Genomic DNA, 27,483 nt, shown 5'->3' with positions numbered 1-27,483 from the left:
TGAGAAAAACTTTTTCTGCGTGGTTGATGCACATCATGGGCGTGGCAGCTGCATCATGGGCAGCAAGGATTCCTTTTGTTTTATATTTGATTATTGCATGCGTGCTGTAAGTGTATGTATATGTATATAATTTAGGTTTTTATTCAACTTTCTCACTCTTCCTCTTCCATGGCTGAGGAGAGAGAGAACTCTCTTGAACTTTAACATTGTCGCCTCAGTCTCCACCTGCAAGTTTTTCCATGGTTTTGGTTTGCACAAGAGATTGAGAACTCTGTGGCAGCTCCCACCCAATACCGACCCGAAATCCCGAAACAGTTTCGGGTATCCCGAATTTCGGGAATTGCATATTTTCGGTTCGATGTTGGGATATAAAATCTCATCCCGAAATGTTTTGGTTTGGGATTCGGATTGAGCGTTTCGGTTCGAGATCCCGACCCGAACTAGCCCTATATAAGACACAATATTGACGGGGTTTGACAAGTTGTGCCAACGTCCTCGGAGTAGCAATACTGATTTCTCTTTACACAAAATATAATTTACAAAGCAAGAAACAAGGGAAATTGGGAGCAATTTGCTCTTTGGCGTATTTGTATATTTTTTGAATGTTTGGCCATGTGTTTTTCTTTTCTTGTTTTTCCGTCTCTCACTCCCATTTGTAAGAAAATGGGAAACAGTTAGTAGACATAATGATGGATGTGACTTTCCTTTCCTTTTTCCCTCTTTTCCTTTTCCCTTCTCCTGTTCTTTTCTTCTTTTCCCTTCTCCTTTTTCTCTATTCTCCGAAATTTCCTCTCTTCTTTTCCCTTCTTTTCTCTATTATCCGGAATTTTCTCTCATTCCCACCCCTTCCTTTTCTACATTTCCCTTCTCCTTTTCCTTCTCTCTACTCTCCAGAGTTTCCTTCTCATTTTCCCCTCTCCTTTGACGTCATTGTATTAGTTCTAAGATGTGGACATGTTATGTTTTGGAGAGGTGAAAATTATGGTCCCACATATCTATTTTTCAAAGAATTAGCTTTTGATTTATTACACCAACTTCAGCCCATAGACCCAAACTCAAATATTTGAGTTTAAACTCAAAATTTTGCCACCTAAAAAATTGGGGTTTGGATCCAAATCTAAATCTAAATTTGGGTTCAAATTTAGCTGATCTAAGAGTTAGTGGCCAACAACTAGCCCCCACATGGCAGGAACTCAACTATCCAACAATAACTGTGGCCATTCGATTTCTGGACCATTGGTTATCAATGGTCCAGATCAAACTCCCTTTTTTGGGCAATCCCTTGAAATTGATCAAATAATCCATATTTGTTTTTGTCAAATCCAATGGTAAAAACGATCCAACGCTGAAATTTAAATTCAACGGTCAAAATAATATGCATATTTGGTATTGTGTATTGAAGTTTAGTTGGTTGATGTGTACATTGAGGTTTGGTCAGTTAGTGGTTGGTTGGTGTAGTTTGTTTCGTTTTGGAAATTTTGTTGGAATTAAAATTTTTTTAGGTTAAAACAATCGTAAAACTAAATTAAGATAACATAACTCAAAGTTTCTCTAAAACAATTAATACATTTTAAGTTCTGAAACTTAGGTCTGGAGAGTTGGGTGACTTTCACTATCTACATAGCTAAATTATGTCTTCAGAATTCTAATTTTAGCATCGGAGATTCTTCGATCAAAAACCCCCCTCATTAATCGTGGGCGCGTAAGACTTTTGACCTTAATCTGAAGCGTTATTACTTTACAAATGCATTTTTTTTAAAAGGAAGAGACGGTGAAAATTTGCATCCACAACAATCTTCACTCAAGTTCTGTCATAAAGTTACACATAAAGCCAAGGAACTTTAAGAAAATCTCAATTTTGACAAAAATTGATTGGAATTGAACACAACCGATCTTTCTCTTTATTGTGCATTGAGTCGTCAACGTGCCCATCGGCCTCTTCTTCTTTTCCCTTTTGTCCGTTACCAACCTTCAACATCACAATTGTCTCATTGTGAACTGAGACAATTAATTCCACCACATGAGTATTCTTAGATCTTTCAGATTATTTTGAGACATCTCTCTACAATCACATGAATTATCTGTGCAATTCCACTTAAAATAACGAATTTCGACTGCTTGGTGACATGATGGTCAAGAATTTATAGTCACTTCCTTTCAAATTTATGGGTGGTCGCTTGGAAAGATTTGTCAATATAAAAGATCGTTGTCCTAACCAGACACACACTTCTCTCAATCATTTGATACTCTCTCGTTTCTTCGTTTTCAATCTTTTACACGATCCTCACGCGCCACTCCATTACCTTGATGAAGACCACTGGCTTATCTCATGGTTCAAATCAAAGAGCTAAATCATTAGAAATTGGAAAATGTTCTTCACACACCCATTTTTACTTCTTACACACTCTTGTTAATTTTTTGTCATTGTTCTTCTTCAACTCATTCAAACCGACGTCCGAAAATTGAGAGTGGTGTGTGAGAAGTAAAAATGAGTGTGTGATAGCACTACCCTAGAAATTTTTATGTGTACTCCAAGGACGACAAGATTAATATGTCTCATTTTATGGGTAAATCTTCATTAGTTTGAATTGTTGGGTAGTCCGATATAGGTAAGTCTTCAATAATTCATATAATTGGGTAATCCGATTTTATGTCCATTAGATTGGAAAGTAAATAAAAATAGTATTTTCTCAGTTCAATCTTGATCGTTCATTTCTCAATTCAATCTTGATCGTTCAATTCAATCTTGACCACCTTATATTTCGAGCACACTAAGCATCTCCAATGCACCAAAAAAATTTGGACTCAAATCTTATATTTGAGTCTAAACACGAGTCTAAAGGTTCTTCAATGCACCGGAGACTTAAAACTCATATTTATGTCTCTGGCGGAAATGAGATCCAATTTGAGTTTTAGTATGAGATTTGAGTTGTGAAGCCCATGCCAACTAAGAAAATTGTTACTCAACCAAGAATAATGAAATTTGAGTCCAATCATCTTCAATACACAACAACCAAATGGTTAAAATTCAAATATGAATTTTGAGTCCAATATCTTCTTCTGCAGTGCAAGGACTCAAATTTTGAAACACAAAATGAGTTCTAGAATTTGAGTTTTTAAGATCCAAATACATCACCTTTTAAGATCCCAATATAAAAATATTGTCTAAAATCGAGTCTTTACATTAGAAATACTCTGATAGGTCTCTCTTAAAACCAAGTTGGTCATGAAATGTTTAAGCACTATGATTAGCACATGAGGGTCTTGGTCGGCTATTATTAAGCTTCCCCACGTGCATGTTAGCTGCCGCATGTGTAATCGTCCAATTGTGAATTCCACTATGATCCATCTATGATTTGGTTTTGTCTTTGTATTTCATGGGATTTGTTTCTTTTTATTTATTTTGTTTGTGTTGGAGAATATTAGTATATTTAGGTTTATTTGAATGCTTAGTTTTCTGGGCTTAGCCCGTTAGTATTAGGGTTTCGTTTTCTTGTTTATTAGGATTAGGTTAGTTCTCTATATATATGATGCTTTGTAGCTCATAGAATATCAAGTTATTCACAATGTAGTCTCTTAGGGTTTTGTAGCCGTTCCGGCATTCTAGTTTGTTTAATAATATTCCTATTATTTTGTTAGTCTTGTTCGTTGCCCACTCTGATATTCAACTTGGTATCAGAGCAGGTTTTATTCTTTGGGATTGAATCTGTTCTTGGTAGCTAGTTTGTTTTCTAGTTAGGTTTTGTTTTTAGAAAAAGGTTTGCGTCTATTTGCCCAGCCTGCTAGTACCATCGATGCTGCTCAACCCGCACCAGCCTGTCCACTACCAGATAGACCCACACCAGTTTTTGATTGCCGTTGCCATCCCCGACTCCAGATGTTTCGTTCCCTGCACCGTTACTGCTCGACCCGAGAACCACAAACTCGAATTGAGTTTGTCCTCGCCCTATCTTCGCACCGCCACTGCATCCCCTCTCTACCTCATCAGATCACCACCACGCTACCACTGGAACCACCCGCTACAGATCCACTGCATCTGCACTAGTTCGACTCGCCCTGCACGCCTGCAAAAACCCAACCAAATCCCCTGCAGTCTCCCACCGCCGCACCAAACCACGATCGAGTCGCTACTCACTGCACTCTCTCGGCCTCACTAATCTTCTGCACCATCCCGTCGTCTGCTGTGCTTGTTTTGCAGGTATGAAGAAGACCAGACCTCCTGAAAGGGAGTAAGAAAAAAAAAAGAAAAAAAAAAGGAAAATAGAAGCAAAGGAAGTGAAGGAAAAAAATATATATATTGGTTGTTTACTGTTGCTTTAGGCCCACTCGGGCAAAGACAAAAAATGGTTAAGTTTGTTTTAGGTCCACACTGAGTTGTTGGCTGTTTGGAATTGTGTTTGTGACGGTCACTCGAGTGCTTGAAGTTGTGATCATTCGAGTGGTAGTTCGTTGCTAGAATTGAGATATGAAAATCTTGTTCGTTTAGTGACGGGTTCTTCCATACTCTCAACACTAGCCAGTCAAGAATCAAGAACCAGTTTGTCAGTTGTTAGTTTGCAATCAAGAATCAAGTCAAGTCAAGTCAAGTAATCAAGAACCAGTTCGCCAGTCAAGTCAAGTTTGCATGCCTGCCAGTCCGCCTAACGGAGTCAGTCCGCATCTGCTTGTTTGCAAACCCATGTCGTATACCGCCATGAGTTTGACGGGGGGTGTTGGAAAATATTAGTATATTTAGGTTTATTTGAATGCTTAGTTTTCTGGGCTTAGCCCGTTAGTATTAGGATTTCGTTTTCTTGTTTATTAGGATTAGGTTAGTTCTCTATATATATGATGCTTTGTAGCTCATAGAATATCAAGTTATTCACAATGTAGTCTCTTAGGGTTTTATAGCCGTTCCGGCATTCTAGTTTGTTTAATAATATTCCTATTATTTTGTTAGTCTTGTTCGTTGCGCACTCTGATATTCAAGTGTTTGTCCAAAGTAAATGCAATGCTACTTAATTAATCAAATATAGGGAGGTTAACTAAGTCTCTAATCCTTAATAATCAACTCGCAAAACATATTAGATAAATTAAATCATCCATCGCTAAAGGTTGATAATCATCACATGACCCACATGTCATTATGCACTTTTTTATTTTATTTATAGTTCTATTGAGAGTAATGTTCAGAATATCGCATCACACGTATTTTTATTATAAACGGGGGGCTTATTAGCTATACAAGTAGAGTTTTTAAATTTTTTTCCTCAAGTAAATGTTTGAGCTACACGTTAAGAATCTCTTTATCAAAAGAATTAGCTTTTGGTCTATTAACACTTATCTTTTCAATTTTGGGAGAGATCTTCAATTTTAATTTAACATTTTTGTTAATATTAAAAGAATAAAATACTATCTCAAACCGGGTCAAATACAAGGAGAGGACATGTAAAAATGTATGGGGGTTGATACTAAAAGACTACATAAATATGTGTTGAAATATCAGTAAAAGAAAAAGAAAAAGAAATCTAGTCTCTCAAATTCATATTGACATGGAGATGATTGGTAAATTGGGTCGAAAAGTTTTCTAATTTCACTCGTTTAGTAAAAAAAAATTATATTAAAGTATTACGTTACGAAATCCTCATTCATTCTAGTTTTAAGCATCAATTTGCAGAATGAAGACTTTGGTGTAAGGAGTGACATACAAAGATGTATAAGGTTGGAACAACTCTTTTCCTTTTCCATTTTCGCTCTTCTTTTAACATCATTTGCATAAAGAAAAACTAATGAAAAGAACCTCAAATTTTTATCCTAAAACAAACAATGAGTTTTCTTTAAGGGGTCTTTTGAAACAGGTCCAATTGGACTAAAAATTGGACCTATTTCAAAAGTCAACATCACACAAAAATTGGACCTGTTTCAAAAGTAGGTTAGAAAATTGAACCTATTTCAAATTATCCCTTTCTTTAATTACAAAGACAAAAGACAATGACAATATTGTAAATAAGTTAAAGTTTAGGTGTAATGATAGTATCACAATTAAGTTAAAGTTGACACCAACAATCATTTCTTCGTAAAACCGACAACCGCTTTTTCAAAATTTTCATTAAAAATCATTAATGTGTTTTTCATTGAAGATTTTGTTGGGTGAAATTTTCCCATTAAAACTCACTTATATAAAATCAAAGAGTAGTTATTTGATCTAAAAGAATTGAGTAGAACCAGAAAAATGCAAAGAACAAGCTCCAGCAAGACCCACGTCTGCAGGTGTGCTTGCGTGTGCGCAAATCAAAATCAAATTGCTGCTTAAATTCCAGCTCTATTTCTCCTGCATACGTCAATGATAGCTTGGGTGGTCGTGTTTGTGTGCTAGTCTTGGAAACAATACTATACTATATTCAACTCCTTATGTAACGTATAATCATAGTATTAATACCACGTTCCATTGGGTCGTCTTGAAACGAACAAGTCGAGCTTGAACCAAGTTCGAGCTATCTCACAAAATATATGAGCTGAATATATCAAAGTTCCGTATCGACTCTTTTTTTATTTTATTTTATTTTTTTATGAGGTCGACTCATTTCACTAAAAAATTGAGGATAATTCCAATTAGTTCGAGCATGTTTAAACCCCTACATATGTGCTCACTATATAAAAACTAGGGAACTTTAATGAAAAGATTTTGGGCCAACAAATATTTAACCAAAAACCATCCAAAATGTTATTTAACGAAAAGGGCTCAAAGTTTAATAAAAAAATCATCCAAAACTATTGTCCACAGATCAAACTTACAAGTCCAACCCACTACAAATCTACACTTCCGTAAATACCCCTAAATGATTTGATATTGTCTTGACTCTTCACCAACCTCAACCCAGCACGAAACTGCCATAATAACTCCATGTCTTCCTATCAAATCGAATTCCCCCCATTTCAAAAACAACCAAATCAAAGTTGAAAAAGGAAGCATTCATCGGAACAAAGTCACCGAAACAAGTTCAAAGAAGTTTAATGGCAGAAATCAGCGAAAAAATGTCTGGAAAAAAAAAAGAACCAAAACATAAAACTGTCTCTGAATAACCCAAAACATAACACTGTTTCTGGAAAAAAAATTAGATACAATGTTTGTTTTGTCTGTGCACAAACAAACACTGTATCTGGAAAGAAAAGAACCAAAATCCAGAAACAGTGACTTAAATTCCAGAAACAGTGACTTAGTTCCAGAAATAGTCTATGTTTTAACCTTTGACTGTTTCTTTTCTTTCATACATCAGTTGATTATATTTAAGAAACATGGTGCTTATTTTGCTTTGAATCCAAATACAGTGAATTTCACTATTTCCTTTCTAGCTTACATTTAAGAAACAATGTGTCTATTTCACTTGGATCCAGAAATAGTGACTTAGATTCCAGAAACAGTAACTTAGATTCCAAAAACAACGACTTATATTCCAGAAACAGTGTTACTTAAAATCCAGAAACAGCGACTTATATTCCAGAAACAGGGTTACTTAAAATCCAGAAACAGTTTATTTTTATAGTCCAGAAACAGTGACCCGTCGTTATTATTAAATATCATGCAGATCTCAAATTTATTTTCTGGAGAAACAAACGATGAACTCCACTGACGATGAAAAATTGAAAAACAATACCTCGAATACACTATGAATAATAACGACAATCACATTTCAACAAAATAATACAAAATATAAATAAAATAGCATGATGATCTATATTTTTGTTTCAAAGAAAAAGAAGAAGGTCTGCAAAACAACGATGAATTCCATTAACGACGAAAATCTGGAACTCAACATAAAAAAGTTAGGGGTAAAATCGATAAATCATAATTTATTATAGTTGAGCCATTTTTAGTTGGACTACTTTAATATGGGTATTGTACTAATCATTAAACAAAACTTATAACATGGTTTTTTTTTTATTAAAACTAAAACTTTTCAAGCCATTTTCATTAGTTTTCCTTAAAAACTAAGGTACTTTGTTTTGAATGCGAGAAAGACTAGCATGAAACAAGCGTGTTAGGTCAAATGCATTCTAAATCCACAATAAAAGACATCTTGCCATGGTTGAGGGATTGGAGGGAAACTATTAAAATTGGCTTGTAATACATCTGGCAATCTGTCACCCCTATTTTAGATTAGTCTTTATCATTTCTTTACAGGTGTGGGGTTTGGGTTAGTCGCACAATGAGCCAAACATCATAATTTAGTATTGAATTAGCCATTTACATGAGTCGAACCTACAAACTATCATTACAAATAAAAAGAAATATCACTATATTGTAGTAGTAAATAAGTCGTTCTCGTTGAATGTGCAACAAAATAGTAATCAAATAAGATAGGTCTGGCTCAATCTCATATTGGCCTTACTAGCTCATGAAACCATTTAAGGCCCAAATGTTTTTGGTCTACGAAGGGGAAATTAGTTGATAGATTTCGGGACTTGTTTTAGCAGACGGCTTGAAAGAAAACAAGGAAACAATATCAATTTTAGAATCCTAGTGGAATTAAATTGTATAAATATTTGGGTGTTTGATCAGACGTCACAATAATATAATAGTCCGCGAGTGTAGCTATAGAAATTGAATACTAGTGCCATTTCCATCTTAGCTCGAGGCTAATTTTCAGTATCTATTTAATTTAGTTACTATGAAAGCACCAAATGGAGTTATATATGCATATGCAATTCTTCAGTTCGAGATAATAAATTAATTAATTAATTATAAAAAAAAAAAGAATATACATCTATATATAGATATAGGCTGACATATGAAGTTAATTTTGTTCTTCGTTTATTCACTCTTCCCATGCAGAGACATTTTAAAGAATCTAAGGCATCATAAGGATGAAGATCTAATTTCATAGGCCTTCTTGATGAGGATAGAGTGTAATTACATACTGCCCTTTCCTACGAGCAGCCCAGCAGGTGTGTGGGCATTTGTGAAGCTAAAAACAATCCAAAAGATCATAGAGGTGACACGTGGACTTTTGAGTAAAAAGACAAAACTATCCTCAAAGCACACTGAGATTTCCAAGCGCATGTAACGGACAATAAGGGCTCAATCTAGGAAGAGTCAAAGGTGATCAATATGGATTTATTTCATATTCCTCTCATCACTCCTAATCAATCCCTTATTGATTTTATTCAAAAGGTAACTTCCAAAACTTCCTATTTAATTTAGAAATAATTGTCATGTTAATTGCAATATATTATTTCACATAATATCTTGCAATTATTCTCCAATATCTTGCAATTATTCTCCAATCACCACCATATATGGCCGGCCACTCTCCCACCCAAAGGGCCGGACACCCTCCTATAAGAGTAGTTCCACCCCTAAAAAAATATGCCAGCACCCAGCCCATTTAATTCACTCAGTGAACAGTGATAGACCCTGGTGAACAGTGATAGACCCCAATGCATCTCCACCCCAAAAACTAAAGGGTAAATAGTCAAAATGGTCCCTGAGATTTGCATAACTCATCACTTTGGTCCCTAACATTTCAAATCAATCAAAGTGGTCCCTGAGATTGTCCACCATCCATTATTTTGGTCATTCCATTAAAAACTTCGTTAAGTGTCCCGGAGCTCTTGGCCGGAAGTTTGGGCAATTTTCAAAGCTTCGTAACTCCATCGTTTCTTAACCAAATTCGACCCATAATATATCAAAATGAAGATAGGAAAGTGTAGAATAAGATTATAACTATTTGGAAGCCCAATGGCTGCCGGAGATGGCCGGAAAATAGCCTCAAAGTTGACTGGTCTGAGGGAAAATTGGAAAACTCGCTGGAAACTGGGTAAATTAGCCATAAAAAAAGGCATCATTCTCTTTGTCTCGTCGAGAAGTATGATTTTTGTTTTTGAATCACTTGATTTCGTTGAGTATTGAAGAAGTTATGAACGTTTAAAGTTTACCCAGTTTCAGGCGAGTTTTCCAGTTTTCCCTCGGACCAGCCAACTTTGAGGCTATTTTCTGGCCATCTCTGGCAACCATTGGGCTTCCAAATAGGTATAATCTTATTCTACACTTTCCTATCTTCATTTTGATATATTATGGGTCGAATTTGGTTAAGAAACGATGAAGTTACGAAGCTTTGAAAATTGTCCAAACTTCCGGCCAAGAGCTCCGGGACACTTAACGGAGTTTTTAACGGAAGGACCAAACTGATGGATAGTGAACAATCTCAGGGACCACTTTGATTGATTTGAAATGTTAGGGACCAAAGTGATGAGTTATGCAAATCTCAGGGACCATTTTGGCTGTTTAGCCAAAACTAAATAGCCTAGTCAATTTTATTAAAATATTATTAATTTTTATTATAAAATAATAATTTGACTTTTATTTTCTAACTCGGTCTCTCTCCATTTCTCTCTATCTCTCTCTCGGTTTCTTTCTCTCTCTCGCTTGTCCGACTGCTGCATCTGCATTGCACATGCCTCTACCTCAAGGTCAAGGTAAGAAACTGCACCTTCCTGTTCGAATTGGGATTAGGGGTTGAGATTTCGAATTCAAAATCAAAGGTAAAGTTAAGGATTGTGATTTTGAATTCGAATTGGGATTAGGGATTCTAAATTGGCATTAATCAGTATATGTTATCAGTTTTAATTGGCATAGGTTTTGGCATTTTTTCAATCGTTCATTCATCCCTTAATTCTAGGATCTGTTTGTACATCATGCATGCTTTCCCGAATGCTTTCGGTTCAATTTTCAGATGGCCCTTTCATTAGAAACACAATCACACAACCAGCTCCTGTCCTTCTCCCTCTGTGGCTCCTTCCCTCCCGACACCCTATCTCGCCTCGACCAGCTTCGCTCCTTAGCCTCCACAACAACTCCTTCTCTGGCGCAAAAAAAAAAAAAAAAAGAATAAAAGAAAAGAAGAAGGTGGTTGACGTCATGTAGGCCGGGCCATGGTTCTTTCCATTATGGGCTGGCCTGGAGACCAGCTTGGTCTGGGTGCCGGCCTAAAGAGTCCCCGGTGGAACTGCTTTTAATACCCCTCTCATCCCACTAAAATGCTAAGTCATTTGATACCCACAAACTTCTAAATACATTCATTTCATAATTTTAACTTTGGATCGGAGATTCTTCAACCAAACCCGCCCCTCATTCATTGTGGGCGCGTAAGACTTTTTGCCTTAATCTTAGGCATTATTATTTTACAGGTGCATTTTCATAAAAGAAATAGATAGCGAAAATTTGCATCCATAACAATCTTCACTCAAGTTCTGTCAGAAAGTTACACATAAAGCCAAGGAACTTTAAGAATATCTCAATTTTGACAAAAAATTTGATTGGAATTGAACACAACCGATCTTTCTCTTTATTGTGCATTGAGTCGTCGACGTGCTCATCGGCCTCTCCTTCTTTTCCCTTTTGTCCGTTACCAACCTTCAACATCACAATTGTCTCAATTTGAACTGAGAAAATTAATTCCACCACATGAGTATTCTTAAATCTTTCAGATTATTTTGAGACATCTCTCTACAATCACATGAATTATCTGTGCAATTCCATTTAAAATAACGAATTTCGATTGCTTGGTGACATGATGGTCAAGAATTTATAGTCACTTCCCCTCAAATTTATGGGTGGTCGCTTGGAAAGATTTGTCAATATAAAAGATCGTTGTCCTAATCAGACACGCACTTCTCTCAATCATTTGATACTTTCTCGTTTCTTCATTCTCAATCTTTTACACGATCCTCGCGCGACACTCCATTACCTTGATGGAGACCATGGGCTTATCTCATGGTTCAAATCAAAGAGCTAAATCATTAGAAATTGGAAAGTGTTATTCACACACCTATTTTTACTTCTTACACACCATTGTTAGTTTTTTGCTATTGTTCTTCTTCAACTTATTTAATATGACAGCCGAAAATTGAGAGGGGTGTGTGAGAAGTAAAAATGGATGTGTGATAGCACTACCTTAGAAATTTTTACGTGTACTTCAAGGACGACAAGATTAATATGTCTCATTTTATGGGTAAATCTTCATTAGTTTGAATTACTGGGTAGTCTGATATAGGTAAGTCTTCAATAATTCATATAATTGGGTAATCCGATTTTATGTCCATTAGATTGGAAAGTAAATAAAAATAGTATTTTCTCAGTTCAATCTTGATCGTTCATTTCTCAATTCAATCTTGATCGTTCAATTCAATCTTGACCACCTTATATTTCGAGCACACTAAGCATCTCCAATGCACCAAAAAAATTTGGACTCAAATCTTATATTTGAGTCTAAACACGAGTCTAAAGGTTCTTCAATGCACCGGAGACTTAAAACTCATATTTATGTCTCTGGCGGAAATGAGATCCAATTTGAGTTTTAGTGTGAGATTTGAGTTGAAAGTGAAGCCCATGCCAACTAAGAAAATTGTTACTCAACCAAGAATAATGAAATTTGAGTCCAATCATCTTCAATACACAACAACCAAATTGTTAAAATTCAAATATGAATTTTGAGTCCAATATCTTCTTCTGCAGTGCAAGGACTCAAATTTTGAAACACAAAATGAGTTCTAGAATTTGAGTTTTTAAGATCCAAATACATCACCTTTTAAGATCTCAATATAAAAATATTGTCTAAAATTGAGTCTTTACATTAGAGATACTCTGATAGGTCTCTCGTAAAACCAAGTTGGTCATGAAATGTTTAAGCACTATGATTAGCACATGAGGGTCTTGGTCTGCTATTATTAAGCTTCCCCACGTGCATGTTAGCTGACGCACGTGTAATCGTCCAATTGTGAATTCCACTTTGATCCATCTATGATTTGGTTTTGTCTTTGTATTTCATGGGATTTGTTTCTTTTTATTTATTTTGTTTGTCCAAAGTAAATGCAATGCTACTTAATTAATATACGGAGGTTAACTAAGTCTCTAATCCTTAATAATCAACTCGTAAACATATTAGATAAATTAAATCATCCATCTCTAAATGTTGATAATCATCACATGACCCGCATGTCATTATGCACCTTTTTATTTTATTTATAGTTCTATTGAGAGTAATGTTCAGAAGATCGCATCACGCGTAAACCTTTATGTTAAAAATATGCGTGATGCTATCTTCTCTTAGGAGCTACACGTTAAGAATTTCTTTATCAAAAGAATTAGCTTTTGGTCTATTAACACTTATCTTTTCAATTTTGGCAGAGATCTTCAATTTTAATTTCACATTTTTGTTAATATTAAAAGAATAAAATACTGTCTCAAACCGGGTCAAGTACTAGGAGAGGACATGTAAAAATGTATTGGGGTTGATACTAAAAGACTACATAATGTACATATATATGTGTTGAAATATCAGTAAAAAAAAAAAAAAAAAAAAAAATCTAGACTCTCAAATTCATATTGATGTGGAGATAATCGGTAAATTGGGTCGAAAAATTTTCTAATTTCACTCGTTTGGTAAAACGAATTATATTAAAGTATTACGTTACGAAGTCCTCATTCATTCTAGTTTTAAGCATCAATTTGCAAAAGGAAGACTTTGGTGTAAGGAGTGGCATACAAAGATGTATAAGGCTGGAACAACTCTTTTCCTTTTCCATTTTCGCTCTTCTTTTAACATCATTTGCATAAAGAAAAACTAATAAAAAGAACCTAAAATTTTTATCCAAAAACATACAATGAATTTTCTTTAATTCCAAAGACAAAAGACGATGACAATATTGTAAATAAGTTAAAGTTTAGGTGTAGTGACAGTATCACAATTAAGTTAAAGTTAACACCAACAATCCTTTCTTCATAAAAGCGACAACTGCTTTTTCAAAATTTTCATTAAAAATCATTAATGTGTTTTTCATTGAAGATTTTGTTGTGTGAAAATTTTCCATTAAAACTCACTTAAATAAAATCAAAGAGTAGTTATTTGATCTAAAAGAATTGAGTAGAAACAGAAAAATGCAAAGAAGAAGCTCCAGCAAGACCCACGTGTGCAGGGGTGTTTGCATGTGCGCAAATCAAAATCAAATTGCTGCTTAAATTCCAGCTCTATTTCTCCTGTATATTTCAATGATAGGTTGGGTGGTTGTGTTCGTGTGCTAGTCTTGGAAACAATACTATACTATATTCAACTCCTTATGTAACATATAATCATAGTATTAATACCACATTCCATTAGGTTGTCTTGAAACGAACAAGTCGAGCTTGAACCATTTCGAGCTATCTCACAAAATATATGAGCTGAATATATCAAAGTTCCGTATCGACTTTATTTTATTTTATTTTATTTTTTTATGAGGTCAACTCATTGCACTAAAAAATTGAGGTTAATTCCAATTATTTCGAGCATGTTTAAACCCCTACATATGTGCTAACCATATAAAAATTAAGGTAGTTTGTTTTGAATGCGAGAAAGACTAACATGAAACAAGCGTGTTAGGTCAAATGCATTCCAAATCCACAATAAAAGACATCTTGCCATGGTTGAGGGATTGGAGGGAAACTATTAAAATTGGCTTGTAATCAGTGTTCTAAAAAACGGCCTAGGCGGCCGCCTAGGCGCTCCACGGCTGGTTGCTGTTCCGATTAAGGCCTAATCGGTAGAAAAATCGGATCACCCACTAGCCGGCGTTAGGCGGGACACTAGGCGGTGCAAGGCGCTAGGCGGGACAAGGCGGCGTTGGGAGGCAGCAGATCAACTAAGTTTTTGGAGCTGCACCATTTCATCTTCTCTGCCATATGGGTAAAAACAAGGTTGCGCAGGTCGAAGAGAAGTAGAAGACAATGAATAGTAACCTTTTAAAATAACCTAAGGTGTCGTCGGTTTGTTGTTTTTTTAAGTGGGAATTTAATGGGCTTTCCGCTCACTTTAATGGACTTGTCCACCCAAATAGTAAAGTCCAAAATAAATCTAGTCGATATGTTAATGAGAGTTGTCCATTAATTGTTTATTATACTACCTATTAATTAAAGAACATTCTTTGTGAACTAAAAACTAATGAAAATGGAAGTATAGTTTTTTTATGAGTAAATATGTACATATTTATAATAATAAATACTAAATTTACTTAAATCTGCCTAGGCTCCGCCTAGCCGCCTAGGCGCTAGGCCCCAGTCCACCGCCCGACTAGCGCTTAGCGTTTTTTAGAACCTTGCTTGTAATACATCTGGCAATCTGTCTCCCCTATTTTAGATTAGTCTTTATCATTTCTTTACAGGTGTGGGGTTTGGGTTAGCCGTACAATGAGCCAAACATCATAATTTAGTATTGAATTAGCCATTTACATGAGTTGAACCTACAAACTATCATTACAAATGAAAAGAAATATCACTATATTGTAGTAGTAAATAAGTCATTCTCGTTAAATGTGCAACAAAATAGTAATCAAATAAGATAGGTCTGGCTCAATCTCATATTGGCCTTACTAGCCCATGAAACCGATTTAAGGCCCAAATGTTTTTGGTCTACGAAGGGGAAATTAGTTGATAGATTTCGGGACTTGTTTTAGCAGACGGCTTGAAAGAAAACAAGGAAACAACATCAATTTTAGAATCCTTGTGGAATTAAATTGTATAAATATTTGGGTGTTTGATCAGACGTCGCAATGGAGAGAAAGGCTCGTGACAGTGACAGTGAGTTCAAGGACGATGGCGATTTCGACAGCGATGAGCTGAGTGTTAGTTTGATTTGTAAATTCTGGTATTGGGTTTCGGTAATTATTCGGTTTTGTTTTGGTGATTTTGTTGTTAGTTGATGATTTGTGATGTAGATGGAGCAGGAAGAGGATGACTCTTTCTTCTCCTCATTTCCTCCTTATGGAAAGAACCAATGCCATAGCACCGCGAATGCAATGCACTCACTGAAGCTTTTTCATTCGACGGTTTTGGTGGTGATGATGCAAATCCTGAAGGAGAAGAAGACCCTTGAGAATGAGGACTCTTTCTTTTCTTCACATTCTCCACCTTCGAGTTAAGCACCTCCGAAGACATGGAGTGCGTGAAAGAGTCTTCTTTTGGGGAAGAAGACATAGAACTAGTTTGAGAAGAAGACTCGGAAGTAAAGGACAATGTGGACTGGAAAGACCGAGTTTTCATTGATTCAAACTGAGTTTCATCAACTGAGAGTGGCCTCAAACGCGAAGGATGAGCATTACTACCTACTCTATTCCCCCTTTCCATCCTTGCAGAACGCGAACGCCAATGAACCGGGGATGGTGATGCAGCAGCTTCATTGAACTTCTGTTCTAAATTTATAGCACCCAAATCACCAAAATCCCCATTCCTAACCCTATCAGAGCTATTAAAAGAGCCCTTAGAACCTAAACTGAACTCACTCCTAGCAACAAACTCAAAACTATCCCGGTTTTTCACCCTCGATTTCAAACTCCGAATCAGCAATCCTAAAGGCTGATTATCAACCATTGATCTGGGTTTTAGCCATTCATCAAGACCATAATTTGGTTGAGCCACAAACACCATTGATTCACCCTGAAAATACTGAGAATTCCAAGCTTGAGTAACATTTTTCTCTTTATACCCACATGAATTTTCAGCCCCACTTTCACAAATCCCCAAACTGGGTTTGCATTGGGCATAAGAAACATTGCTTTGATGACAAGATTGAGCCACAGCAGCAACATGGTTACCCACAAAATACCCAGAATTCCAACTGTCACCCTCTCCTTTCTCACCATACCCACATGGGTATTCACACCCGCCGTCGAAATTTGACGAAACGGGAAATATTTCTTCTGCTGAACAAGCCGTAGGACACGGCAATGCCGACGAAGATAACGTGAATGAGCTCTAGAACTTGCTGAGTATCGTATGGTTGATAAATTCGGGAGCTTGTGAGGGGAAAAGTGGAAGAACGAAAATGAAAACGGCAAAGATTAGAGCTTTAAGGAGAAAGTGCATAGTGTAGGACTTACCGTGTGGAATCGGGTTTCGGTGAGCTTCTGGGTTTGGATCAGAGAATGGGAAGTGGGGTTTTCTGTAGGGGATGGAGTCCGCCATTGATGAGCAGGTGAGCTTCTGCGGAGGTTTTGGATTTTGTGTGAAGCAAGGAAGACTTTGAAGGCAAGGAAGAAAAAAGAGTGGAAAAGAGTGTGAGGGGAAAGGAATTCAAGAAGTGGAGTGTCGATAATTATGACCGTTTGGTTAGAATAACGATATTAACCTTGTGTTTTATTTTGATTTACGGGATTTTGTGTGTTTGGTGATCTTATCTGTTGGGGCTTGGAGGTCATTTGACCAAAGGACAAAACAAAAGCAATTTGGTGGAACAGAAACAATGTAAACGACAGCGTATGATTGAAACAAAAGCAATTTGGTGCAACAGAGCTCATTGAGCACCTAAGCAAATAGCAATGCAAACTACATTAGTCGTGGGCATACAAATTTGATCATACCCATCTAGGAAGATTTTTTCTCATGTTTTTTAAGGGTTTTTTTTTTTTTTTTTTTTCCCGATGAAAGATAAGCTATTTTCCATATTCTGTTTTTCCTTTAATACTCATCCTGTTATTTCAAGTCGTATGATTGAATAAATAAAAAACAAATCAACAGACAAAAACAAATCACTGCATAGAGTGTAACATCCCACATTGCCAAGGGGAGTGATTCTTAAATGTATATTCACATCCCTACCTAGCACGAGGTCTTTTGGGAGCTCACTGGCTTCGGGTTCCGTCGGAACTCCGAAGTTAAGCGAGAAGGTGGCCAGAGCACTCCCATGATGGGTGACCTACTGGGAAGTTGCTCGTGAGTTCCCAAAAACAAAACCGTGAGGGAATGGTAAGTCCAAAGCGGACAATATTGTGCTACGGTGGTGGACCCGGGCCAGGATGTGACATAGTGAAATTGGAATCTTAGCATGTATATATGAACCAAAATCATTTAATATTGAATTGTTATTTAGTTTCATTGGTCGTTTTTTTTAGATTTGAGCGTAACAACATTGATCAAAGTATATGTGTTTTATAATTTTACTGACTATTTGAGGGATATTTTTACTGTATAAAAATGTTCCTATTGATAAAGTATTTTTAATTTTTTATGGAGATTTTTATTTGTATATTTATATAATTTTTTTTTTGTCAAACGATAGATTTTGTTAGATTAGATGATAGATATTATTTTAATATCTTTTGATTCAAATTATAAGAGTAAAAGTGTCACAGCCCGTCCCAGAATTATTAATTCCGAGGACGTGAGATGACCAATGTGACCTTAAACGGGATTAAGGTGTGTAAATGTATGACATTTGTTTTACTTTAAGATCCTAAACTAGGGTTAGATTTATATTTGTATGTGTTAATTTGTGCTTGGACTTAGGTAGGGCCTCCTACCCTGAATTCCCTCCCTAAAACCCGTAACATTTCTTCTCTCTTCTTCTTTCATTCCAGACTCTCTCTCTCTCTTATTCTTTTCTGAAAACTCTCTCATTCTCTCTCTTACTCTCGAACTCACGGCAACCACCAAGAACCACCACAATCTTGTACCAACGTTCCATTTAAGACCACCATCGTGATCCTGGGGACTTCATGAGCACGGGGATACCAATTTCAGGTGAGTTTCACTTCGAAAACCCTAGTTCTAAAGTTGCCGTGAGATGACACTGTTCATGAGCTTTGAATTGGTTACGTTTTAGGCTAAAACAAGATCACAGCGAGTTTAGTAAGGTCCCAAGGAAGCTCGGAGTGCTTCGTTGGAAGTTTTTGGACGTAAGAACACGGAGATCGACAAGTTCAAAGTTTGGCCGGAGCTTTCGAGGCGTTTTCCGGCGAATACCCGGCGAGTTAGGAGTCGAGGTAGGTATCAATCTCTTCGTCTCGTCAAGTACTACAACTTTACTTTTTGTTTCACTCAATTTCGTTGAGTATTGAAGAAGTTATACTCATTTGAAAAATACCCAGTTTCCGGCGACCTCCGAGACTTTCGAGGCAGTTTCCGGCCAAACCACGGCGAACTAGGTGTTTTGCAAGGTACCATTCTCTTTTTCTCTTCAAGGGCTACAACTTTCGTTTTTGAATCACTTGATTTCGTTGAGAAATGACAAAGTTATGGCAATTTGAAAAACTGCCCGGAAAACGGCCGCCGGAAAAACCAGTCCGGCGACCCAAGGAAGAAGAAGGTGCTACAGTAAAAATAAAAAATAAAAATAAAATTATTTTAAAAATATGTCGACGTCCGTGACGTCGAGTAGATCACTGTGGTATATTCATATACCTAAATTGAACACCGTATGAGAAAGTTATGGAGGATTGTTGGTTAGGTGTTCAAATAACGTTTTATAGTTTTCACATTTAGGTGAAAATGTGAATTGATGATCCGACCGTTGGATGGTAATGAAATTTTAGGGTGTTGTCCTAGAGGTATAATGTGGACCTCTGGAAGTTATGGATTTAAAATCTGAGTGGCAGATCTTCCGGATCGATCAACGTAGTGACGTATTTTATATAAGTTATGTATTCTATCGATATGAATTCTGAGCCTGGATTTGATTACTATTCTAGGCGGCGATCGTCATGACGCCTTGATGTGTGGTGCTAGGGAGTTGTTGGACGAACTCCAGGTGAGTGGGCAGTTTTGTTTTCCGTATATATATATACTTGACGTTTCCCAGAAATTGAATTGAAATGAAAATATGTTTAAAATGAAATGCATATGAGTTATGTGGAAAAACGGGAAGTGAAATACCATGCATAGAATTGATATGAAAAGTATATAGAAATGTGAGTTGAAATGCCATGCATGAATTAATATATGATGCATATGTATGAATTGGTGCGGTGGACGCACATGTAAGAATTGATTTATGATGCATATGTATGAATTGGTGCGGTGGACGCACAGGTAAGAATTGATTTATGATGCATATGTATGAATTGGTGCGGTGGACGCACAGATGAGTATTTAATTACTGTTATGATGATGATGATATATATTGAGCTCAAATCCTGCACCATGGTTTAGTGCTTATAGTATTCACTGCATCGCACGCTCGCCTTGGATCCAAGTAGATGCTAGTCGTACAGTCCACGCGGAGTGGGTACGACAGACCAGTCGCGAGAGTGTTAGTGAGATTCCGACTGGTGGGTGACCTTAGATTATGTGCACAGATGATTTATGAGAAGCACTAGAGCGTAACTTGCGTGCAGAAGGCCGGACGGGTCACAGAGGTGACTCCGGTAGAGTGATAATGATAGATTTTGAGCTCTAGGTTCAACCGTACAGGGCTATTAGAGGGCCTACGGTTGATTACTTTCTTGCACCTGATATGATTATGTTGATGCATTCATACCTTATTACTGTTGAGATGATGTGGCATGGCATAATTAATATGAGAAATGTTGAGATGATGTGGCATGGCATAATTGTTATGAAAATGTTGAGTTAACGACTTGAAGTCTTGAGAATATATATGTATATTTATATTTTACATTTCTGGGAAAGTATACAGGTTTTACGGAGAGGGGTTACAACGTTTTGAGAAATGTTTGGATTTGGAAAAAGAATTGTTTTACTGACCCACTCAATTTTGGTTTTGCGCCCCTCCAGGTTCAGGAATCACAAAGGTGTGGTGACTACGAGGAATTCGACGGTGTTCTGACAGATTGGACAAAATTAGGACTCACCTTCGGGTGTATCAACTTATAAATTGTATCTTAAAGCTTCCGTACTGTGCAAATGGTTACGTCACTCTCACGTGACGGCCAGCATGCCCTCCTTCGGGACGGGGTGTGTCAGTTGGTATCAGAGCATGGTTGCAATCTTGGACATCTTGAGAAGTTTCTAGTGAATTCTGTCAGAACTACACCGCCTCGTAGCAAACCACGTAGTTAGAGGAACTTAGTCTCCCCGATTTAGCGGGTTGGGGGAAACTATTCTTATGGTGATTCAGTATATTAGAAAAATGGACATTTTAAGACGGGTTATGAGTTGAATTTGAATCACTTAAGAGAAATGATGAACCTGAGGGAACAAAGTGACGGATTAACCAATTGGAAAAGATGTTTCGGAATATGCAAGTCAAAGGAATCTTCCTTCTGACAAGGGGTCGAGACGACTACCTGGTTTTGGTTATGAATTTGTATCCTGGTGGAAACAGGAGTATGAATTGTTGTCACCAGAGGAATCAGTCGATTGAGAATTGTTTAAGGACTTGTTTAAAGGAAAAGTTTATCCCTCCGGCATTTATCGATGGTAGTAAACAAGAGTTTACAAATATGAGACAAGGAAGGTGATGATCGAGGGATATTATAGAAAGTTTTCAGACTAGCCTCGTTCCATCCAGATATTGTTGTTAATTTGGTGGAGGTGTTATGTTGTTTTAAGCTGGGTGACAAAAGGGAAGTGGTATTTTGGGTGACCACTATCCATTGTAGTTCTTATCATGAGTATGCTAGATGTTGTTGAATCTTGAGGACTCTGAGAACATGAGCAACGAGAATAAAGAAGAATAAGAAATGAATGGGAATTAAAGGAAGACGATAAAGTTAATGATTCGTCATAACAAGGATATAGAAAGATTTAGAGCTTCGAAAGAAGTGAAGCTAGAGTTAATTCTTCTAGCTGAGGTTTTAATGTCGCTGGTCAGAATAAAAGTGATGGATATACTGGTAATCCCAGATATTTGAGACAAGGTGTCTCGAGTAAAGGAAATGTACCTTGTGCAGCAGGTACAAAAAAAAAAAAAAAAAATTAACACTTTGGGAAGTGTGAAATTAATGCATGTGTTTATGTGAACAGAAGGGACACAGAGTTGTGAATCGTCCCTAGAATCAGTTGTACTCAACAATTTTCCATGATATCATAGTGTCGATTCAGCAGAGTTATGGACTTAGTAGTTTGGTCGGATTGACCGTGAGTACAAAGAGATTTGATGAGTTATATGTTCAGCTGTACAGACCATGAGAAGTGGATTCGACTGACACATGAGAAATTGGTGAGTTATAGGCTCGGCCGTACCGACCACGCGGAGTGGATCCGGCCGACGTACTATTGAGATAAGAGTTGAATCAGTCGTATTGATCATTCTAGTTGACTTCGGCTGATATATTTCTTATTATGTATGTTATTACCTTGAGAGTAGTAAATAAATGTAGTTGAGACGAGTGTATGTATTTTGCATTGAGTGACAAAATAGTAATGTTATATCTTTGTGAGTGGTTGCCTACTTATCGAGACAACGATGATTTATCAGTATTGCGGGCTGCAGACCGTAATATTAATAACTCATTCGTGGATTCGTTAAGCAAGCAAACCGGTAGGTTATTTTATGTTAATGTTGTACTTATTTAGAATGTTCAGTATTAATAAAGTATGTATTGTGTCGGTTAAATTATTTCCATTAGAGTGGTTGGTTATAATTGTGACTAAATGGATTGTTACGGGAAACCAGTCACTTTCCATCGATCTGGATGACCAGAGATTACTTTTGTAAGTATGCAAAGTGAAGTGAGTTCAGCCATTATTTATGCTGTGAAAGCAAAGAGATTGTTTTGAAAGGCTGTCAAAAATACTTAGCTCATGTGGTGCTAAATGATGTTGTTTGGAGTAGTGTGAATAATGTCGAAAGAGTTAGACTTTTCTTGATGTCTTCCTTGAAAGTATACCTGGATTGCCTTCAGGCAGAGATATGAGGTTCATTATTGATTTGTTGCCAGGTATAAATTTATATTGGAGATTGGTTCAGGATGAGTTAAGGGAATTGGAAATTCAGTTGAGAGAATTGGTTGATAAAAGTTTTATTCAACCTAGTACAACACTTTTGAGGAGCCCAGTTTGTTGGTGAGGAAGAAAAATGGATCTTGAGACTGTTCATTGATTATAGACAATGGAGTCGGGTAACGATTGAGAACCGTTATCCATGGTGATGTACTGATGTTTATTTAACCAGCTCAGAAGTAAATTGCGAAGATTCAAAGATTGAATTGAGATCTGGTTACTACCAATTGAATATTTTAAGTGACGTTGATCATAAGATGGTTTTCTGGACTTGTTATAGTCTTTATGAAGTTTGGTGATGCTATATGGATACTCATGCTGTTTTATGAGTTGATGGATGAAGTATTCCAATAATGCCTTGATAAATTGATATCATTTTCATTGACGATATTCTGGTATACTCTAAGCTAGAGCAGAGCATGTAAATGTATTAAGTCGATGAAGCAAAGATTGAGAGAACGTTGGTTGTATGCTAAGTTTAGCAAAGGCTAAAGTTAAACGAATCAAGTGGCATTCTGAGAATTGTTATATATTCTTAAGGTATTCAAGTGAATCCTTAAAAGATAGCAGAAATTGAGAAATTGGAACAACCACAAGCCATAATTGAGATTCGGAAATTCTTAACTTATCAGGCTATTTTGTATGGTTGTGAAAGAATTTTTAGTCATTGTTTTGTCATTGATGAGACTGTTGAGAAAGGAGGTTATGTATGAGTGGGAAGGAAATTGTGAGCAAAGGATTCAACAACTGAAGTATTTCCTCACTCATGCACGTATTTTAGTAATCCCAGAGAATAATGGTAATCATAAATTTTTAGTGATGTTTCTTGAATGGTATTGGATGCATGTTGATGCAAATGTTAGGGTGATTGCATACGTTTCACGATAAATGGAACCTCATGAGATGAATTACCCTACGGGTGACTTGGAAGTCATGATTACCATTCTTGCTGTGAAGTTATGGAGACATTATATTTTAGTGAGAATGCAAGATTTTACAAATCAAAAGAGTCTTCAATATCCATTACTTGGAAGGATTTTGATATGAGGCAGCGAAAGTGAATTGTATTGCTTAATGAACATGATTGTACGATCAGGGTGATCGTAAAGTTTGTTCTAGCTCAAGCACTTGGCGAGAAGACTACAGTAAGATTAATGTCTGGCACGTTTTCCAAGATTATCTTCTTGTGGATTGGAAATCAACTGAAGTAAAGTTGAGAATTGGAGATCGAGAAGAAGCTCTACTTGCTAATTTTCAAGTTAGGCCTGTTTGGTAAGGTCGTACTCGAGACTCAAATGGTATATGGATACAAGCAAACGAAAACGTATGTGCCTAATGCTGAGGATTTAAAGCAAGCAAATTTGGATGAAGTACATTGTTTAGCTTCTGCAATATTCCGGAAGTAATAAGATTTATTATACCATCCGACGTTGTATCGGTCAGCAGATTGAGGCAGAAAGAGATAAACCTTTGGATTGAGATAATTATTTTCTGTTTCGCAATGGAAATGGAAAGATATTACTTTGGATTATGTGTACAAGCTTCCTTGTACACAAGATGGTTATGATCGAATTTGAAGTGATAGTTGGTCAATGTACCAAGTTAGTACAATTACTCCAGTGCTGAGTAATAACTTTTTCCCAGACAGGGCAACGGTACTTAATGTATTTTGTGTTCGATGCGTTGTCGCTAGGTGGCAGAGTCGTCACATGAGATTCTAGTGCAACTATTGAGAATTAAATTGGATTCGACTTGATAAGGAACCAAGGACGACTTTGGATTGGAAAAAAGAAGGTCCTAAGAATTAAGACAGAGTAAGTAGTAAAAGCTTTGTGAAGGAAATCATTCAGTAGAAAATTACATGGGAGACAGAAGAACGGATGAGAGTTATGTATCCGAGACTATTTTATGAGTTTTGATGTTCTGGTTGGTGATTGGAATTTCGGGGACGAAATTCTATAAGGAGGGGAGATTGTCACAGCCCGTCCCAGAATTATTAATTCCGAGGACGTGAGATGACCAATGTGACCTTAAACGGGATTAAGGTGTGTAAATGTATGACATTTGTTTTACTTTAAGATCCTAAACTAGGGTTAGATTTATATTTGTATGTGTTAATTTGTGCTTGGACTTAGGTAGGGCCTCCTACCCTGAATTCCCTCCCTAAAACCCGTAACATTTCTTCTCTCTTCTTCTTTCATTCCAGACTCTCTCTCTCTCTTATTCTTTTCTGAAAACTCTCTCATTCTCTCTCTTACTCTCGAACTCACGGCAACCACCAAGAACCACCACAATCTTGTACCAACGTTCCATTTAAGACCACCATCGTGATCCTGGGGACTTCATGAGCACGGGGATACCAATTTCAGGTGAGTTTCACTTCGAAAACCCTAGTTCTAAAGTTGCCGTGAGATGACACTGTTCATGAGCTTTGAATTGGTTACGTTTTAGGCTAAAACAAGATCACAGCGAGTTTAGTAAGGTCCCAAGGAAGCTCGGAGTGCTTCGTTGGAAGTTTTTGGACGTAAGAACACGGAGATCGACAAGTTCAAAGTTTGGCCGGAGCTTTCGAGGCGTTTTCCGGCGAATACCCGGCGAGTTAGGAGTCGAGGTAGGTATCAATCTCTTCGTCTCGTCAAGTACTACAACTTTACTTTTTGTTTCACTCAATTTCGTTGAGTATTGAAGAAGTTATACTCATTTGAAAAATACCCAGTTTCCGGCGACCTCCGAGACTTTCGAGGCAGTTTCCGGCCAAACCACGGCGAACTAGGTGTTTTGCAAGGTACCATTCTCTTTTTCTCTTCAAGGGCTACAACTTTCGTTTTTGAATCACTTGATTTCGTTGAGAAATGACAAAGTTATGGCAATTTGAAAAACTGCCCGGAAAACGGCCGCCGGAAAAACCAGTCCGGCGACCCAAGGAAGAAGAAGGTGCTACAGTAAAAATAAAAAATAAAAATAAAATTATTTTAAAAATATGTCGACGTCCGTGACGTCGAGTAGATCACTGTGGTATATTCATATACCTAAATTGAACACCGTATGAGAAAGTTATGGAGGATTGTTGGTTAGGTGTTCAAATAACGTTTTATAGTTTTCACATTTAGGTGAAAATGTGAATTGATGATCCGACCGTTGGATGGTAATGAAATTTTAGGGTGTTGTCCTAGAGGTATAATGTGGACCTCTGGAAGTTATGGATTTAAAATCTGAGTGGCAGATCTTCCGGATCGATCAACGTAGTGACGTATTTTATATAAGTTATGTATTCTATCGATATGAATTCTGAGCCTGGATTTGATTACTATTCTAGGCGGCGATCGTCATGACGCCTTGATGTGTGGTGCTAGGGAGTTGTTGGACGAACTCCAGGTGAGTGGGCAGTTTTGTTTTCCGTATATATATATACTTGACGTTTCCCAGAAATTGAATTGAAATGAAAATATGTTTAAAATGAAATGCATATGAGTTATGTGGAAAAACGGGAAGTGAAATACCATGCATAGAATTGATATGAAAAGTATATAGAAATGTGAGTTGAAATGCCATGCATGAATTAATATATGATGCATATGTATGAATTGGTGCGGTGGACGCACATGTAAGAATTGATTTATGATGCATATGTATGAATTGGTGCGGTGGACGCACAGGTAAGAATTGATTTATGATGCATATGTATGAATTGGTGCGGTGGACGCACAGATGAGTATTTAATTACTGTTATGATGATGATGATATATATTGAGCTCAAATCCTGCACCATGGTTTAGTGCTTATAGTATTCACTGCATCGCACGCTCGCCTTGGATCCAAGTAGATGCTAGTCGTACAGTCCACGCGGAGTGGGTACGACAGACCAGTCGCGAGAGTGTTAGTGAGATTCCGACTGGTGGGTGACCTTAGATTATGTGCACAGATGATTTATGAGAAGCACTAGAGCGTAACTTGCGTGCAGAAGGCCGGACGGGTCACAGAGGTGACTCCGGTAGAGTGATAATGATAGATTTTGAGCTCTAGGTTCAACCGTACAGGGCTATTAGAGGGCCTACGGTTGATTACTTTCTTGCACCTGATATGATTATGTTGATGCATTCATACCTTATTACTGTTGAGATGATGTGGCATGGCATAATTAATATGAGAAATGTTGAGATGATGTGGCATGGCATAATTGTTATGAAAATGTTGAGTTAACGACTTGAAGTCTTGAGAATATATATGTATATTTATATTTTACATTTCTGGGAAAGTATACAGGTTTTACGGAGAGGGGTTACAACGTTTTGAGAAATGTTTGGATTTGGAAAAAGAATTGTTTTACTGACCCACTCAATTTTGGTTTTGCGCCCCTCCAGGTTCAGGAATCACAAAGGTGTGGTGACTACGAGGAATTCGACGGTGTTCTGACAGATTGGACAAAATTAGGACTCACCTTCGGGTGTATCAACTTATAAATTGTATCTTAAAGCTTCCGTACTGTGCAAATGGTTACGTCACTCTCACGTGACGGCCAGCATGCCCTCCTTCGGGACGGGGTGTGTCAAAAAGAATGCATAAAATTAGGAAATTAATTTTGTACATAAGGGCAAAATCGAAAAAAAAAATGAAAATTTAAATTCTTCGAGTTGGTGACATGGATAAGTAGGTTTTTTTTTCCCAACATTTTTTATAATTGATTGATTCTATATTAAAACACCCCTCTAAAAAAGACCAAGCTACTTAAGCCAAATTCACTTTAAGTTACTAAGAGCATTTTTGTTTCAGGAGATACAGTAAAATAACAAAATTCT

The 27,483-nt window shown here is 36.9% G+C and overlaps 2 long non-coding RNA genes across 2 annotated transcripts; both read left to right on the top strand.

Moving 5' to 3' along the window:
* The first annotated feature begins 18,264 nt into the window (after window positions 1-18,264).
* On the top strand, window positions 18,265-21,617 carry LOC139197365 (uncharacterized). Its single transcript, XR_011582719.1, has 5 exons — window positions 18,265-18,526; window positions 18,609-18,768; window positions 18,874-18,942; window positions 19,474-19,532; window positions 20,519-21,617. It is a non-coding gene; the product is annotated as an uncharacterized lncRNA (long non-coding RNA).
* A 2,406-nt stretch (window positions 21,618-24,023) lies between these two features.
* Window positions 24,024-27,114, top strand: LOC139197366 (uncharacterized). Its single transcript, XR_011582720.1, has 5 exons — window positions 24,024-25,056; window positions 25,139-25,298; window positions 25,404-25,472; window positions 26,004-26,062; window positions 27,049-27,114. It is a non-coding gene; the product is annotated as an uncharacterized lncRNA (long non-coding RNA).
* The last annotated feature ends 369 nt before the right edge of the window (window positions 27,115-27,483 follow it).

The sequence above is a fragment of the Malus domestica genome, chromosome 07 (assembly GCF_042453785.1).
Source record: "Malus domestica chromosome 07, GDT2T_hap1".
Taxonomy (NCBI): domain Eukaryota; kingdom Viridiplantae; phylum Streptophyta; class Magnoliopsida; order Rosales; family Rosaceae; genus Malus; species Malus domestica.
This window is presented reverse-complemented; position numbering and strand designations above follow the sequence as displayed.